This window comes from Triturus cristatus, chromosome 1_2, assembly GCF_964204655.1.
Source record: "Triturus cristatus chromosome 1_2, aTriCri1.1, whole genome shotgun sequence".
NCBI lineage: Eukaryota > Metazoa > Chordata > Amphibia > Caudata > Salamandridae > Triturus > Triturus cristatus.
In genome coordinates this window covers 951,899,616-951,918,475 of record NC_140580.1, presented here as the reverse complement: position 1 = coordinate 951,918,475, position 18,860 = coordinate 951,899,616, and the positions used below count along the sequence as shown (strand labels likewise).

General features: G+C 49.8%; 1 long non-coding RNA gene across 1 annotated transcript in view; it reads left to right on the top strand.

Annotated features, from left to right (window-relative positions):
- The first annotated feature begins 225 nt into the window (after positions 1 to 225).
- Positions 226 to 18,860, top strand: part of LOC146868429 (uncharacterized) — a 36,306-nt gene continuing 17,671 nt past the window's right edge. Inside the window, exon 1 of the long non-coding RNA XR_014966220.1 lies at positions 226 to 479. This is a non-coding gene — a long non-coding RNA (uncharacterized LOC146868429). The remainder of the gene's footprint in view (positions 480 to 18,860) is intronic.

The window sequence follows — 18,860 nt, the reverse complement described above, 5'->3', positions numbered from 1 at the left end:
CTGTTGGTTCCTGCTCTTGTCTGCTTGGCGGTGTTCAGCAGGGTCAGGCTTGTCAGCATTTCCTACTCCACTGTGCTGCTGAGCTGCTGACCACAACCCAACGCGGGGAGACGCGAGGACAAGGACGTTAGGCTGACGCTGCTTGCTGTGTGCACAATACCGGGTGAGCAGCGAGGAACAAAGAGCTAGGAGAGAGACACGCATTAGGAGCCCACGGGCCATCACGGTGTTGAGGGCAGAGGCAGAGGCGGCTGCGATTATCTGGCGGGGGCGAAGCCAATAAGCCTTAAAGCCTTAATGGAGTGTTTTTGGCAACAGGCACGTGGAGCTTGGGGGCAAGGAGCAAGGTGCCTTTGGAGCTGAACTGACCCTCTGATCTCTGTGTACAGAAGTGTTTCGATAGGAAACAATGAAGCGGTGGACAGAATTGAAGCAGTGCCAGTAAAATCGGTCAGTCAGCCGGCCTGCGCGCAGTGGAGGTAAGTGGACTGGCAATTGAGCCCAGGCAGTTTAATTTATAAAATTTATGTTTGTACCAGTTTATAAGACAGAGATAATTGGCACCCCTAATTATAATCATAAGGAAGGGAGGCGGGGCAAGTATACGGCAACGCAACACGCTGGTAGAAAGGAGATTGAGCTTTATATAGCTCTATATAGCAAAGTAATCTCAGCCAATTCTGAGAAGTTAAAGATATCGCAAGATGGCACCAAGAATGCCAAAAGTCCACAAAGGATGAAAAGATCCTGTAGCCTCACTAATGTCCTATTACTTACCGGTAATCTTCATTACTCCTGGTCCCGTAGTCCTCGTCCCATTCCTCACAAGTGGAGATTACTATCTCCGCGACAGAAAAAAAGAAACAGGAGCATGCTGGGATACCTAACCCACTCCCTCCCGCCGGGAGTACATAAGCGGTACCAGCCCAGCATGCAGCCTGAAAATACCAAGCCAACAACCGGAAGGCCGGCCGCCAGGGAGGGAGGGAGGGAGGGAAGAAAGGAATGGGACGAGGACTACGGGACCAGGAGTAATGAAGATTACCGGTAAGTAATAGGACATTACCCCCAGGTCCCTCCGTCCTCGTCCCATTCCTCACAAGTGGAGAATACCAAAGCAGAGCACCCGGCATTCCGGAACCCCACCAAAGCCAGGGTCACCAGACCGAGAAAAGCGGCACCCAACAGAAGCAGAAGGGAGCCCACAAAAAAAACGCAGGCAGGAGCACACAACCAGCCACGCCCCCAACCAAGCCGACAGAGCCGAGACCCCAAAACAAGCAGGGGAAGAGAAAGAAAGGACCACAAACGAACACAAGACCCCCCACGCAAGCACGAAGGAGGCCCCGTACCCAGAAGCAAGACCCAAGGGAACCCCCAGAGGGGCAGAAACAGAAACCACCGCCCGAACCACCAGGGAAAAGGAGCCCCGGAGAAGCCGAAGCGCCCCAATGGAGCAACCCAGCCAGGAAGGGCAAACAACCCGGGAGGAAAACCACCAAGGGAGAAGCCCACAACCCCAGGCACCACCAAGCAGCCGCCCCAACAGGGACAAAACAGCACAGTCCGGCCCAACGCTCAAGAGCGCATGAGAGCAGGCCGCACAGTTAGACAGGCCAAAGGCCCAGAAGGAATACAGCAGGCCAAGACAGAGAGCAAACCCCCCCAGAACAGGGAAGAAGGCGACCCACAGCCAGACCAACCCACAAAAACCACACCAAGAGGCGAGGGGAAGGAAGAGGAGAACGAAGAGGCACGCCAAACTCAGAGAAACACCGAACGCGACCAACCACAGGACCAACCCCAACACACCAGGGGAAGCCACCCGCAGAGCCGCAAAGACTGAAGAGGAAGGAACCAGACAAGAAAACAGGCACCGACCCAGAGCAACAACCAGGAAGAAAGGGGCCAAGTCAGCCAGACAGGGCCCCCCCCTCCCACCGAGCAACAGCCGACAACCGCGGCAAAAGGAACCGGAGGCACAGAAACCCACAGAAGGCCCAGGCCAAAAGGCAGGAAAGACAAGCCGTCAACCCCAGCAGAGACACCGGACGGCTGCAGCCAAGGCCGCCACACCGGGAGAAGAAAACCCGGGCACAGGAACCAGCCAGAAGCCAGGAGCGAGGCAACCACAAGCAGGAGACACAGGGACACGAACCCAGGAACCCACCCAAGCAATGCCAGGGAGAGCAACAAGCGCCACCCAAAGCAGACTCCACACACGGCCAGCGAACAGCCAGGAGAGAACAACCAAGGGCCGAACACAGAACCGGGGAAACAACCCCAGAGCCGGGAAGGAGGAACCCCCACCAACCAAGAGCCGACCCACAGGTCAGGAGGACACCAAGGAACCACCCAAGGCGAACCCCAAGAAGGGTAAAACAGGAAGTGAACAAGGAGGCCAACAGCCCAACAACGCACGCAGCCCAGAAGACTCAAGAAGCCAACCGGACAACGCACAAGCCAGCCAGCCAGCCCGGCGGACCCCAAAAATGGAGCACCAGAACCCGAAAGGATAGGCAAAGGGCCAACCGACCCAACCCCAAAAACCCCAACCAAGAAGGGGCCCAGGGACCGGCATCAAAGCAAGCCAAGCAACCCAGAGAGGAGAAGCAGCCGGGGAACAGGGAGGGAGACCGGCAAGCCACAACCGGCAACCAACACAAAGGGCACAGCTCACCAGCCAGGCGCAAAGGAGCAGCACCGGAAAGTACACAGGACCAACCCGGCACCCAGACCAACAGGGCCAGAACCATCGGCCAGCAAGAGGCCAAAAAGAGGCCCACAATCACCAGAGAACGAGCGGCCAGGGAAGAACCCAGGCAGGGACCCAGGAAGGGACCCCGCAAAGGAAGGCCAAAAACAAGGACCGTAAGGGAGCAAACACCACAGAGGCAGAGCGGAGGCCCCAGCAGCACCCCGTAACACCCCAGGCACCCCAAACCAAAGGAGAGGAGCCCGGAGAAACCAAAGGTGCACGACCCCCGGGGGGAGCGGGAACAAACCCAAAAAGGGAAGAACAAACCACGCAGAGCCAGCAAGAGCAACGGCCAGAGACACCACAGGCCGAAGCAGGCCGCACGGGAGCGGGAAATGCACAAGCCCAAGGACGGCCCACAGGGGGAAACCCACAGCCCCAGGGCCCAGGCAAAGCCAACCACCAGCACAAGGCCGAAAAATGGGAGCGGGGACGCAGCAACGCGGCCCACACACCAGGAGAGGCCGACACCAGACCACAACCGGCAGCCCCACCAACAAAACCACCGGCCAAGCCCCAGAGAAGGCACGGCGAGGAGGACACCGGGAGCGGCACCCACAAGCAGGAAAGAAGGGCACAGGGCATCCCGAACTCACAAACAGGAAGGGGCACAGAAGCAGCGCACCCAAGAAACCAAGGATCCACCCAGGCAGAAGCCAAGGAAGACCCACCACACCCAGCCACCACAGGAGGCAAAAGGAGCGGCAGCTAGAGGCAAACGACCCCAAGCCACAAAGAAGAGACAGGAGGGGAAAAGGAAACCACAACAGGAAACCCAACCCCACCAGCCAACCCAGCGCAACACAACACAGCACCAGGCAAGAGGCAAGAGGCAAGAGGCAAGCAGCAACACCAGCCAGAAAGCCCACCAGGGGCCCCACCAGGACAGCTCCGGAGCCAACAGCCAACCAAGACCAAGACCTACCGGGTCAGAGGGAGGGCACAACAGCCCCCCCCCCCCGGAACCCAGGGAAACAGGAAGGCCGGAAGCACCAAGGACCCCGACGCAGGACGCAAGAAGCAACCCAGCCAAACACAAGCAGGGGCTAAGTGCAAGAGCAGAGGGGCCGCAGACGGGGGAACACCCGGGGGGCCGCAGGCCCACCTCCCCGACCCACAACCAGCACGAACCTCACCCACAGGGAACCTGCCGGAGAAGGAGCCCACCAACCCAGGCAGGAGGGCACGCCGGAGGGCAGAAGAGGAGCAAACGCAAGGGCACCGGCGCTCCCAGCAGCAACACCAAGACAAGACCAGGCGCCAGCAGGGAGGAAAGGCCACAGGCCCAGAAACCCCACACAGCGAAGCTCAGAGCACCGGCCAGGCACAGGGGGGCAGAACAAAACAAGGTACCCCGAGCACGGGCCATACCAACACCCCCGGAAGGACGAAGAAGCGCCCAGCACCAGGAGCGGCATGCAGGTACCCAGATAGGCACGCACCAGGCCTGAATCCACAAGAACAGGCAGGAACCACCAGGATGGACAGGCAGCAGGCGGAAGAAGCCGGGCAACAGGCAACCAAGGCAGACATCCAACCAGGCACCAACCAGGGGGAACCGAAGCACGCAGGGCAGGAAGGCCGGAAGCCCACAGGCCAGAGGAACGAACCAGGCCGAACCCCACCCAAAAACGTAAAAGCCCAGGAGAGCAGAAGCGCGCACCAGGGAACGGGCAGACGGCCACAGCACCCGCCAGCCCCGGCACACCGCCAGCAGTGGAAAACAGGGAGCTAAGGCCACAGGCCAGTACAGCAGAAGAGCGCAGCACAGGGAAGAAGAAATGCGGCACCCACCAGGGGGACAGGCCAACACCACCAAATAGAGACCGTCCCCCAACCCCCCGCCCAGACGCCATCCAGCAACAAGCGCCGAGCAAGCGGAAAACAAGCAGGACAGGGAACCCACAACCGGAGGCGGAAGGCCCCCCCCCGCAGCACCGGGAAGCAAGGCAAAGACACAGCGCAGAAAGCCACGCAACGCCCCCAACCCAGCAAGCAGGAACAGGGAGCGCCACAAGCCAGCACGGACAAACCCCAACAGGAATCAACCAGCAGACGGAGAAACCAGAGGATGCCAGGTCCCAGAGTAGAAAGCGCCAGCAGCAAGCAAGGAGAGCACACCACCGAAGCAGCCAAGCAGGGCCCCCAGCGAAGAACGCCGAAGCAGCCCACCGCGCACAGCCAGACCCAGCAGGCAAAGCACAGACCACAGAGCCAGAGGAACATGGAGGGAAGAAAAGCGGAACCGCTATGCGGTACTCACCACAGGGGCAGGAAGAGCACACCAAAAGCGCCCTGCCCCCAAGACCCAGCCCAGGCGCCCTCCAAGACACCAGCGCCGGGCGAGGAAGAGAGCTGCAGCCACCGACCCCCATCAAGTACCGCCCTGCACCAACATCAGGAACAGCAGGGGCAACAGGGAGGAAAGGAGGCGAGCAGCACACCAAGGGAGACCAGGAGCACCGCCCGGCGCAGCCCCTGGACTCCCATATCAGCCACAGCAGCGTGTCCTCCAGCCAGGCCAAGCTGTAGGAAGACGCGCGCTGGAACCCGGAAGAAATCCAGACATCCGGCGCCCCAGCCGCAAAGGGCCGGACGCCAATCAACACGACTCCCAGCAAGCCCGGCAGGCCAGGAGACGCGGAAGAGGACGTCGAGGACAGCCCAGCAGCCCCACGAGACATCCATCGAAGAAATCACAGGTAAGTCAGCAACACGTCCTATTCTGTCGGAAGACAGAAAAAAAGAACAGGCTGCATGCTGGGCTGGTACCGCTTATGTACTCCCGGCGGGAGGGAGTGGGTTAGGTATCCCAGCATGCTCCTGTTTCTTTTTTTCTGTCGCGGAGATAGTAATCTCCACTTGTGAGGAATGGGACGAGGACGGAGGGACCTGGGGGTAATGAGTCTATACTTGAAAATGGAACTCTGGGAGAGCATGGAATCACCCAAAGGAATGGCAAAAAGGGCTGCCAAGAGAAATAAAGGTATAATTGACGACACCCATGTAGGAGTGAAAGGAGGAGTGCAAATACTAAATCAATAAAAGACTTTGTAGTAAAGCATGTTAAAAGATTGCTAACTCCTGTAAGAACCCCGGACCGAAATAAAGAACCACCAAATGAACACGGGAATCTGGAGGACTGTGTGACCGGGACAGATGCATCCTTTAGTAACCAACTGAATCTAAGCCGAATTGACCCCATCCCGGAACCCAGACTATAATCTTCACCTCGGATTTTGTCCCTGTCGGATGGTATTGATATGGTTTATGAAGGGATGAACTTAACTGGTTCAAGAAGGGAGCAGAGAAGCGACTCTGCCCAGACTAGAATGTCTATGACTCCTAAGAGTACACAGCACCCGAAATTCAAGGAACTGAGTTTATAGAATACTCAGCACGTAATAATACTTTGGGTATAGATATTTCAGCCACATCTTCGGCCTCAATGCTAGACATAATGTTGATGTTACAAAAAACTCTGCAAGGGCTGCTAGAAGTGGCTGTGTTAAATAACAACATCCTAAAAAACCACGAAACTCAATTCCGGAAAATTGTAGGAGAATTGCAAGAAATCAGGGGGTTGATGCCCATGATAGTGAGACCTGTCCAGATCCCGGACCTCCCTATGCAGGTAAATAATAGGGACTCTGAGCAAATAAACATCCCTCAGGAGGTCTATGCTTCAAGATGCCCGATGTTGGTAAACAGATGGTGGGACCAACTGAGGTATAGGCGCTACAAACTACGGAGAGTTAAGAGAAGATCGGTGGCTTCAAAAAGAAAGCAGAGGGTAGTGAAAAAAAGGGTGAAAGGAACCCCAAAGGATGGGAAGAAAGGGAGTAAAGAAGGTGTAATCTCTCAAGAGGGCAGACCCGTAGTAAGAAATATAAGGTCAGTGATGGTCCCTGAGAGTATGGTAAGGGGGAGGTAGCAATGGGGGAAAGAAAAGAGCAAGTAAAACCAGTGCCATTAAATAAATGGGAGGCCAAAGTGGCTTACCTGCGGGAATCACCTCAGGGGCAAATGATCATGAACAGAATTCTAGACGGGGGAGGGTCCAGTAAAAAGAACCAGTTGAAGGAATGTAGAGGAAGGGGAACAACCTGATGCAATACGTGTAAAAGATATGAACCAGTGAAAATAGAGAAGGGGAGGAAAAAAGGCAGGAAGGTCATAACCCTAAATCGTTCCCAACTAGTACATTCCTTCTCTAATTGCCCAAGTCTGAGGGATTTTGGCACAAAGGACTTAAGACCAGTAAGATTTAGCAATAATAACAATGGAAAATAATTTACCAAGGTATTATTATACTCACGTTTGGTAAAAACTGCTATTGTAAGGGCTGAAAAAGAGATAGCGCAAGAAGGGATAAGGTTGATACCAGCCAGGGAACTGGAGGGGAGGAATCAGCATGACAGGGCCTTTTTAGCTTGTCATTCAGGCTTAGGGAAAAGGCAGATAAGTCTGATTGTAGGCGATGGAAGGGTAATATAAAACATGAGAATGGTAGTTGAGAACCACGCGATGGATAATCCTTTGGGTGATTGGTTCATCGATGATAGTTGGCTAAGTTCCCCTCACAGGAATTATACTGTTGTCGACCACCTCAGTGATATTGATTAGGGAAGAGGGGTGTTGCATAGCATGAATTTTATATCCTGGAATGTAAATGGATTTGGAGGGGAGACAAAAGTAGAAAGTATAAAAATACTAGCCCCGGGATAATAGGTTTGCAGGAAACCTGGCTAAGCGACAACACTCCTGTTTTTGAAGGTTTTGCCCAACTACCTAAGCCCGCAAGAAGAAAAAGGTTTGGGCGTCCGGCCAACCGGATTATGACCCTCATCTCGACTAAGATAGCGAAAAAGGTTTTGGCTGTAAAAATGACACGTAAATAGTTGCAATGTATCCCTGCTGGTCTTAGAAGGGCTGTATGAACACATAGTAATTATAAATGTTTACATACAATGGGGGACTAACGAAGAATATGAAGTAGAAATGAGACGTTTTGAGAATGATGTAATCATTTTAATCGGTAATTTCAATCATAAACTGAGTCTCATAAGACACGATTCTTGGTTTAAAGATTTCTTGAGCTCAAATAATAGAGCCCCAGTGTTGAATTAAGGATGTCCTGACACTGGTGTGAAGTTAAAGGGATTTATTCAGGAACACAGCATAATAGCACAGCACCAACTGTACAGCAGGATGCCCAGCTCTGGAATGAGTGATTCATGAGATGCCATGCATCACTACATTCCATGACATGGGCAGGGCTCCATACATCTAAGATTACAACACACAGCGGTCTTTCCAAATTGCACTATGTCTAGACAAGATATGAAGCTGGGCAAATTATTGGGGCTAAAAGGGCTGTTCTGCCTAAACGGTAGATGGGAAACAGACTGCCCGGCTAAACAGACCTTCAGGATAGGTTCCCAACTCTGCCCCATCGATTAGGCATTTGTCCACGGATGGAACTTTGACCTTATTAAAGGGTTCCAGATAACTCAGTGCAAAGGTAGTGATCATAACATCTTGTGATTCAAACTAGATAGGGAGCCGTCCAGCACCAGAGAAATAGTTCTTCCCCAACAGTTAGAGTACCCCAAACGATTGACTACAAGATTAACAGAGGAATATACTGAAAAGTTGGCCAGCTTTCAACAGGAATTAGGTCTGGAAGATACTAGGACTAAGAAAGTGGCTTGGTTTGAGGAAACGATAAAAGAAATGGTGCAGTGCCTTAAACTAGAATTAAAAAGTAAGAAACCTTGCCCAAAGGTCAGGCAATCAACGCAAGGCAGACAATTAAACTGGTTTAATGGGGAGTGCATAACTAAGAAAGATTAATAGGAAGAGAAGAAAGTAGTCTAAGAAAAAAATATGATCAAATAAGGCATAAAAATCTAATCGAATTGAGGAAGGATTATAAAATGCTAGTTAGGAACTTAAAGAGAGCCTTTAAAGAGAAATGTTGGATAAATCTGCTGGAAATTATTGAATCAACTAAGTTTTGGAATTTGATAAAGGAAGCATCAGGACAGGCTAATGGGGCTATGCCCTACATATTGGAAGAATCAGCATGGGAAGAATATCTAGGAGAGTTATACGGGACAGATGTCGAGGTGGTTGGTGGGTGTACTCATCACTGGAGGGAAGCCGTGGAAGATCTCAAATCCCTTTTTTCAGCAGAAAAGGTGAAAGATATTATAAGAAGCCTAAACCTAACCCGTGCTGCGGAACCAGATAATCTACCAGCTATTATAATAAAAACCCAGCAAAATTAGTGGGCGGAATTTTCTCCTGTATGTTTTTGGCCATATTGGACTCAGGCCATATCCCTGAAAAGTGGGAGGGGCAGTAATCAGACCTATCCACAAGAAGGGAGGTAGGAAAGTCCCAAAGAATTACGGACTGATTAATTTACTGGATGTTGGGGAAAGAGTCTTTGCTAAAATAATTCTGGGCAGCCTGAAAGATTGGGTGGAATAGTGGTTGATCGTGCCAGTGGAACAAGGGGGCTTTAACCCCTTCGGTGCTCATGACGGAACGGTTCCGTCATGAGCCACGGTTGAGCTGTGCTCATGACGGAACCGTTCCGTCATGACCACGCCCGCGCAGACATCAGTCAGCACCGCGGGGGAATCCGCCCCGCATGGAAGGGGTTAAAGAGGGGCTCTACATGGTTGACCAGTGTTTTGCACTCTGGGAAGTGGCACGGAAGTCTCTGGAAAAGCAGGGTAAGTTGTGCTGTTGCTGCCTTGACTTCCGTGCAGCATTCGATCTAGTGGATAGGGGATGCCTCTGGGAGACCTAAAGGAAATACAAAATCCCAGAGGGGCTCCTGGTAGTCATTCAGGAGCTATATAGACTTAACTGGGCACAAGTCATCAAGGATACAGCCGGGGCCTTGACACCGAAAATATTGATCAACAGTGGTCTAAGGCAGGGCTGTGTATTAGCCCCCTTGCTTTTTGCTATATACCTGGCTGATCTCCCATCTGCTTTGGAGGTGAATAGAAGTGCAAGTCGTAAAATGAATAGGAAACAACTTTCCTGCCTGTTGTGTGCCGATGACCTGGTAATCTTTGATTAGACTGAGATGGGATTGCAAAGGAAGTTAACTGCTTTTAATTAATACTGCGTGGCTAAATGTCTGATGGTAAATATGGATCAAATTCAAATCTTATGCTTTGGGAAAAAAGCTCAGAGTTTTAACTGGTATCTGGGCCCTACCATATTGGAAAAGGTGAACAAATATAGATATCACTTTCACTTTCATATAGTCTTTATTTCGATAAAATGTCATCAGGAAAGACATTTTACAATCATAAAATTAAAAATACAATATCCTAAAAACAGGAAAAAACATAAAACTTAAAACACTGGAGAGGGAGTGGGAAATCACAACATCACACCAGTCAACTATTAAGTCCTGTTACGGATGATCCATACCCATCCTAGGAATTTAGCCACAGCGATTACAACACATTCACTCGTGTCGAAACGCAGAATGTTAAGAGCTACAAAGCCCTGCCGGGTGCCCATATTTTGGCATAGAGGTTTAAGCCATTTAGCCCGAGGTGCAACGTATGCCGGGCAGGCAAAGAATATGTGACCGACAGAATCGACACAATCCGAGCACCACCTACAGGTATCACGAAAGCCACCCTTCCATTTTTTGGTGAATGAATTGGTGGGTAGGGAACCTACCCTAAATTGGTGGTATAGTTTCCTATCACTAGGCCTGGTGATGGTATCCCAATATTCTTCAAGAACAGGGGTTTGTTTGAATCCAAAGAACTTGCCAGTCAGGGACTCGGGGGAAGCAGATAAAATGTGCTTTTGGGAAATCATAGACCAATAAAGGGTCTTAAAGCTTTTTTTCGGGGGGAAAGAGTTGTTAGCTGGGTCAGACCACAGAGTACCTAAACCCATAGAGTCCAATAAGGAACTAACATGTTTACACCAGGGGAGGTCGCCCGCCCCCAATATACAGCGAACATCCATAAAAGCTTTAGCAAAGGGGCCCAATTCAGGGACTGTCCATAGCCTCCTCCAGTAAGCCAGAGGTTTAAACCTGGAAATATCATCAAACGAGTAACATCCAAGGTCCAATAAAAGTGGTTTCACTGGAGTTGAGCTGGGGAGTCCCGTTAACTTTCTAAAAAATTTGCTTTGGGCTTTAACCAGGGAAGAAAGATCTGTATAACCCCATAGTTCAGCACCATATAAAATTGCTGAGTTGATCCTGGCTTCGAATATTTTGATAGGAGGACCTATCATTTTTGACTGGGATTGTTTTTGTTCCTTGATCAGACAGCCCGATAGTTGGGCAAATTTAAGAGAAAGAACGTCAATTTGAGGTCCCCAGTTCAACTTATTTTCAAACATTACGCCCAAGTAGGTCATAACATTTGTACGTTCCAGAACACCGCTATCCATGGACACCTGACCCCTCACAGGTTTCCCTTTGTTAAAAACCATATATTTGGTTATTGAAATGTTAACTGACAGGTCGCAGTCGGAGCAGAAAGAAGAAAATAAATTCAGAGCCGACTGCAGCCCGGACAAAGTTTGCGAGAGGAGTAAGGTGTCGTCCGCAAACATGAGCAGCGGTACTTTGGACCCTCCTAACATGGGGACATCCGTAGATTTGTTGGAAAAATATTGGACAACTCTATTGATGAATAATAAAAATAATGTAGGTGCAAGGACACACCCTTGTCGGACGCCTCTGTTGACATTGAATTTATCGGTGACCTGCCCTTGATTACCCCAGCGAACTTGGGCGAAGTTGTTGTCATGTAACCTGATTATGATGTTTAAAAGGTCCGGAGACAGCCCAAGCTCCGCTAATTCGCCCCAAAGTTTAGTCCTGTTGACCAAATCAAAAGCAGACCAAAGGTCTACAAAAGCTGCATAGATTGTACCACTGCAAAGATAAACCGTTTTCCAGACAATTAGTTGGAATTTAAAAGCCTGGTCAATGGTACTAATGCACGATCTGAAACCTGCCTGTAGGGGCGAGATGATGTCGTACTGCTCAGCCCAAAGCTGGATCCTTACCAAAATCATTCTTGCTACAATTTTTTGGACAGAGTCAATGAGACTAATAGGGCGATAATTGCCCGGGCACGAGCGGTCGCCTTTTTTAAAGATGGGCAAGATCTCTGCGCCCTTCCATGAGTCGGGGATAGGGGCCCCCTTAACTAGTGTGTTGGCCAAAAGGGCGATGTAAGGGGCCCAGTTACCAGGATCGGATTTAAAAAGGTCCGCAGGGACACAATCAATACCTGGAGCCTTACCACTAGGAACCCTCGATAATGCCATCTTGACCTCTTCGATATCAAACTTAAGGTTAGAGGGTGTAATCGAGTCCCGGCTTGTTGGTTCGGAGGGTATAACAGCCATATCAGCATCAGAAAACTGGGATTCATAATGGGATACCCAGTTGTCCGGAGAGACATTATTGGAGGGAACCTGTGAGTTTGATGTATTACCCCACTTCAAGGTATGCCAGAACAAAGTTAAGTTCCTTAGTTTACTGGCTGCCAGTAGGTCACTCCAGTGATCGTTATCCCAGTCACGCTTCGCCTGAACTTTGGCCCTAGTGTAGAATTTTCTCGCGGATCTAATAGTGGCCTGGTCCTTAGTAGCAATAGCTGCTTTCAAAGCATTATATGAATCTCGGCAGTTCTTATTATACCAGGAGCTTTGTTTAGGGATCTTAGAAGACATGGCCTTGCAGGGTTTTGAAAAGATGGATTTTAAGTCCAAGAACAGATTGATGTGTATATTTGTAGCATTGACAATGTCACCATTGTCGGGCCTAAGGGACTGTAAAGCTGCCGTCGCTAAGGAGACTTTATCGCCAATCTCAGAGAGTATAGCACTATCAAGAGCAACCTTTTCCCATCGGACTCTACGGTGATTGTTAGTTAGAAGAGCATTAGCAGTCGATATCTCAGATTGGGAGTTTCTGAACTGGGGACTGAGCAGGAGTGTCAGAACCAAGGGGTTATGGTCACTCTCAATTCGCTCACAGATCGTCATGTCACCCAGGGTGTGCCAGTAATCCACTTTTATTAGAGCATAATCGATTTGGCTACTACGGCCTCGACCATCGGAGAAGGTCACTTTGCCAGACGAATCCGAGAGGGTTCGTCCATTAGCTGCCCTGAAACCGCGTTCGAAGCATAAACTCGTCCACTGAACAGCGGATTCACTCCATCGTTTGATAGGAGTGAGGGCGAGAAGAGGTATATTCCAGATAATATCAACTTCCGTGTTCAAGGAGTCGCATTCGGAGTACAGTGGCTCGAAACAGCAGTTGAGATCGCCTATAATTATGACGTTGGTACTAGGGTCAACTGTCTCCAGGAACTCATCCAATTGTAGGAATGTGGTGGTTCCACGACCTCCTGGAAGGCCCCGATTGTAAACATTTATTAACAGTGTTAGGGGTTCATCGGTGCTCTGTAAAGAAATGATCAAAAGGTCAGGGTTAACAATAGGCAGTTCGGTTAGGCTGTACTTCAGGGTTTGCCTAACCCAGAAACAGAGACCACCAGAGGGACGACCCCTAGGGTTACTAGTTTCCCCCTTGAAAAAGTTCACGTACCCAAGATAACAAATAGGGTCAGCAGCCCATGTTTCCTGGAAAGCCAGGATGTCATGGATAGAGACCCAAGCGGACCAATCCTCGTTAATTATTTTGCTACGGAGTCCCGCAATGTTCCATGAAGCCAAAGTGAGGTCAGGGGAACTGGGGGAAGCCAAGGGAATTGGAGTGCATGGTGAAATAGGAGACACGGGAGGGAATTCAGCACTATCAGAAACCATAGTCTTGATCACAGGAATACAAGAAGCAGTATGTGCAGGAGGAGGAGGAACTAGGAGCAACCCACCAACATCAGAGACCACATCAGTGCATATAAGGGTGGTGATATTGGGAGCGCATGACAGGGGTAAATGGGAACTCTCCAGATCTACAGATGGAACGTGGGGCTTATAAAGGTGAACATGCTGGGAGACACGGGGAAAACCAGGGAGTGAGAGCCTCTGGTCCGTGTAAAATCGTCCAGGCATGCCCCGGCCGCTGGGCCTATGAGACACGGGGCTACGGTTACAAAATGGTCAATCAACCCCCTCCAAATTACTCAGCGGGGCATATGGGTTAAATAGAGGGAGGTGGAAGTCCAAGCCCTGCCCTCTACGAGGACCCCTAGTAACCCTCTCCCAACCGAATGACCCGGCATTAGGCTGTGGAAAAAGTGCGGGGGGATAAAAATATGACAAATCTGTAACAAAAATTCCAGAGGCACCCGAGATGTTAGGATGGGAACATAGATAACTCACCACCCTAGGGTCTCGGAAATTAACAAGCACACAATCCCCCTCTACTCTCTTGACCCCACTGCCCAGCCAACACACCCTGCGAACAATCAAAATTTCTGCGCAAGATGAAGCGGGCAGTGGCCTATTACGATTTAACCAGTGGATAACCTTATTTTTTAACTCGCTGTGGGACTCAGCCTTATCCTGCGAAAGACTTGGAACGCCCACCAGAATGGCAGTATAAGGATGAGACTCAGGCGGGAGGTTAATACGAGGAAGTTCGGGTAGTAGACAAGCACCCTCGACAAGAGAGTGCCTATTGGTAGGATGGTTTCTATTAGTGTTTGTGTTACTATCTGAAGCATGATGGGGAGTGGTACAAGATTGCTGGTGAGGAGTGTTTATGGGGAGCACGTTGGGGGCTGGGGGGTCAGAGGGAGCACCAATCATTGGGGTGGTATCATTGGGGGCGACCTCGACCACAGCAGTTAAATCAGAAGATGATACGGTCCCAGATGACGGTAGAGATGCTGAGAGCTTCTCAGTTATTACCAGGTTGGCATACATCATAGCCTCTAGTTTTTCAACAGAATGAGAGAGTCAATTAACTTTCTCAAATAGTGGTGTGAAGAAAGACTTGAACAACTGCTCCATGAGCACAGCGTGGTCGACTGACGAAGAGGATGTAGTGAACAAGGGTACAGAACGAGAAATAGGTACGGGACTCACGTCAGCGGCAGAGGTAACGTGTGGCGCCAGGGAGTTAGAGGCAGGACAGGGATTAGGGATTGTGGGCACTTTAATATTGTTAACAGGATTGCCCTTAAAATGCACTTCCCTGCGTGTGTTCGTCCCCTGAGTTGACTGTGACAGGACACCCAATGTCGAGATTGTGGAACCAGGCAAATCAGTGGGGGGCTGTAAATGAATATCTAGAGCAGTAGCGGGCAAACCAAGGGGGAAGAGCCAGATGTTGTAACTGGAGGATTAACCAATAAACCTGTTACTGGGCAAGTATCTGAACCAAGCTCATTATAATCGGAAAGGTCAGAGATGGGTTGTGGGGGCCTAGAGACAGGAGAAGAGACTATCATAAGGCTGCCCAAAGATGATCTTTTAGAAGACAAATCAAGGGACAGTCTTTTTTCTGTTAGATCTATTTCACGTTCAAGAATCCGGGCAGCTCTAGTGATAAAATTATCTAAGGTCCCCGAGACACAACCCCCAGTGCTACTCCGTGCTAACTTCCTACCTGACCTCAGGGACGACATCACTGTATACAACAGGTGGAAAGTGGGTGTTGGTTCTGAGACAGGTAAACTAGGATTGAACTCAAATGGTAAAGAATATGAACAGGAGCCACAATAAAGGGTACTGGCCCGTCCCGTCTACTTCCGTCCACGAACGGCCACAAACGGCCCGCTCTTAGCCCGGTCTTCGCCCCGGGCCTCGTACCGCGCGCGTACCGCTAGCGCGCTGGACCCAGTGTGGTTATAAGCTAGGGGCGGAGACAGGGGCGTGAGCGGGAAGAGAGCCAGGTGAGCACAATCAAGGGAGCGCAGTGCTCCGTGGTCCTCGCAGTCCCGTGGAAATAGGTGTCAGCAGCCTGCCCCCGTTCAACAGCGTAGTGTCCTGACAGGAGGGGGAGCACCAAAGAGTCGCACACACGATGAGCACCAGCCGGGTTTTAAAGGTTCAAGCCAGCGAGCGGCTCCCGCGCAGCGGGGGCCGCGAGGCGCAGCGTTTGAGGTGGAGACCAAGGCGGGAAGAGGAGCCAGGTGAGCACAATCAAGGGAGCGCAGTGCTCCGTGGTCCTCGCAGTCCCGTGGAAATAGGTGTCAGCAGCCTGCCCCCGTTCAACAGCGTAGCGTCCTGACAGGAGGGGGAGCACCAAAGAGTCGCACACACGATGAGCACCAGCCAGGTTTTAAAGGTTCAAGCCAGCGAGCGGCTCCCGCGCAGCGGGGGCCGCGAGGCGCAGAATTTGAGGTGGAGACCAAGGCGGGAAGAGGAGCCAGGTGAGCACAATCAAGGGAGCGCAGTGCTCCGTGGTCCTCGCAGTCCCGTGGAAATAGGTGTCAGCAGCCTGCCCCCGTTCAACAGCGTAGCGTCCTGACAGGAGGGGGAGCACCAAAGAGTCGCACACACGATGAGCACCAGCCGGGTTTTAAAGGTTCAAGCCAGCGAGCGGCTCCCGCGCAGCGGGGGCCGCGAGGCGCAGCGTTTGAGGTGGAGACCAAGGCGGGAAGAGGAGCCAGGTGAGCACAATCAAGGGAGCGCAGTGCTCCGTGGTCCTCGCAGACCCGTGGAAATAGGTGTCAGCAGCCTGCCCCCGTTCAACAGCGTAGCGTCCTGACAGGAGGGGGAGCACCAAAGAGTCGCACACACGATGAGCACCAGCCGGGTTTTAAAGGTTCAAGCCAGCGAGCGGCTCCCGCGCAGCGGGGGTCGCGAGGCGCAGCGTTTGAGGTGGAGACCAAGGCGGGAAGAGGAGCCAGGTGAGCACAATCAAGGGAGCGCAGTGCTCCGTGGTCCTCGCAGTCCCGTGGAAATAGGTGTCAGCAGCCTACACCGTTCAACAGCGTAGCGTCCTGACAGGAGGGGGAGCACCATAGATATCTCGGCATCTGGTTTGAAAAGTCTCTAAAATGGGACATCCATTTGGCAGCCCAGAATGCCAAAGCCCATACATCAGGGTGTGGATTAAGAAAATGTAACCATATTTATGGGGATATGTCCCACAGACCATTAGTGAAAGCTTTTAAGGCAATGATACCCCCACAAGTGCAGTACGGAGCTGAAGTCTTGTGCCTAAGTGGGAAGATTAGTTGGGACATTGAGGAAGGGTAATGTCTAAAACCATTGATGTCATTACCAGGCTCCTCTATGATCCAGGCAATCAGATTGGAACTAGCATTGACATCATGGAACGTACAGGTGCATGTGACCCTTCTAAGATTTTGGAAGAGATTGGGATCTGAGGAAGTCACGAAAGTATCACAATGGTGCAAGGAGGAGGCCTTGCATAGTGACTTAAAATGGACCAATGAAGTCAGAATGAAATTGTTCGCAGTTTGTAAAAACCTAAAAGTGAAATTCGACCAGTCATCACTCCTGGTAGAAGCTAGGAATAGGGAGCTTAGAACAGTAGGGAATTAAGTATGCAGGCTAGAGGATCTGATGTACCTGAGAAAGAAAGAATCAGTTCATTATATGATGAATAGCTGGTAGAATGAAATCTGGTACCCCTACCTGGATACACTACCCAACCCAGTACTTAGAGCCGAAGTGCTCAGATGGAGAATAGGCATCAATCATTGTGTATCACATTTAAGTAGACAAGCATTAATGGTACAATCTGAAGGCAAATGTCGCTGTGGATTGAGTAAAAAGTGTGACAATTTAAATATCATATTGGACTGTCAAACATTCTTGCCTCAGCGGAAATTGTTTTTACGACCCATATTTCTAAAATACAGTGTAACTGAGTGCCTGATAGTGATTAAACTTCTTACTGACATGCCAAACCTCGATATAGCAATTGCTATGGCAAAATATATGAAGGCGATAAAAATGTCCTTGCTGGAATCAGAAACGATTGGATAAAAATTACCACGGAAGTAAAGTTGGGTATTGTTCTAAATAATTGTTTTAGGTTGTAGCATTAGTTTTAAGACATATGTTTTCTCATTGGGAATAACATGGGTGCTTTTTATATATGGGAAATTTGTAAGCTATTGGTGGGAGGTAGGAATTGCCCCTTCAAGGTGTCATTGAAATTTGTATTGTATGTTTTAAAATATTTATTGTAATATGTTTTTATGTTGTGAAATGAGGCAGGGATTAATTTCTTGTGTAGAGAAGTGACAATTCACAAAGGGGGGTTGGGTTTCATTGCTTGTGTTTAAGGTCATCTTCAATTAAAAATAAAAATCTGTACAGCTGCACCGGTAGACATCTGCTTCCAAAAAAACGTCCAGAGGATGCTGTCTGACTTTGGCAGCCAGCAGGGTGGCCTCCTATGGTATTTCCTAATTTAGAAATTGCGCCTTTCTTGATAAAAAAAAAAGAGGAAAGGAGACACTTGGAGCCATATATACAGAAAATGTGAAATACAGTATTATGTTTCAGGCAAAATGTTGTGTTCTATGTTTTATTACATATACCATTCAAAGTAATCTTTATTTCGGTCATAGACCATAAAAGATAATCATATCTAGAAAACATACATTGTTAAAAATAACTATTATAATTCATAAAAATATGTACAATAAAGATCACATTAATTCATGAACAATTCATTAAAACAGTGAAACAGTAATAAGTTAAAATAGTTATAAAAACAGTGGTAACCTAAAATCAGTACCTATTTGGATGGGCCTAAGAAATGGACGAAAGAAGGGAACATCTCCTCCGCCACACAGCATGCCAGTAGCGTGATACCGAGAAGACTATAGGTAATGATGTATCAGTCTTCAGGATTCTGTAGGCAACCTTACAGTGTGTAGTGCCCAAATTCCTACAAAGTTGAAGGAGCCAACGTTTTCTGATTGATTTATATGTGGGACAGAAAAAAAGAACATGTAAATCAGTTTCACTTGTAGCTCCACGGGTTGGGCAATCAGAAGGGTTATCTATCGACCACTTTCCTGAGAAGGCTCTCAGGGGCAGTGTACCATATCTGAATTGCATGTACAGCTTTCTAGAAACATTTGACTCAATCAGGTCTAGAGCAGGTTCTATTTTAAACTCCTCC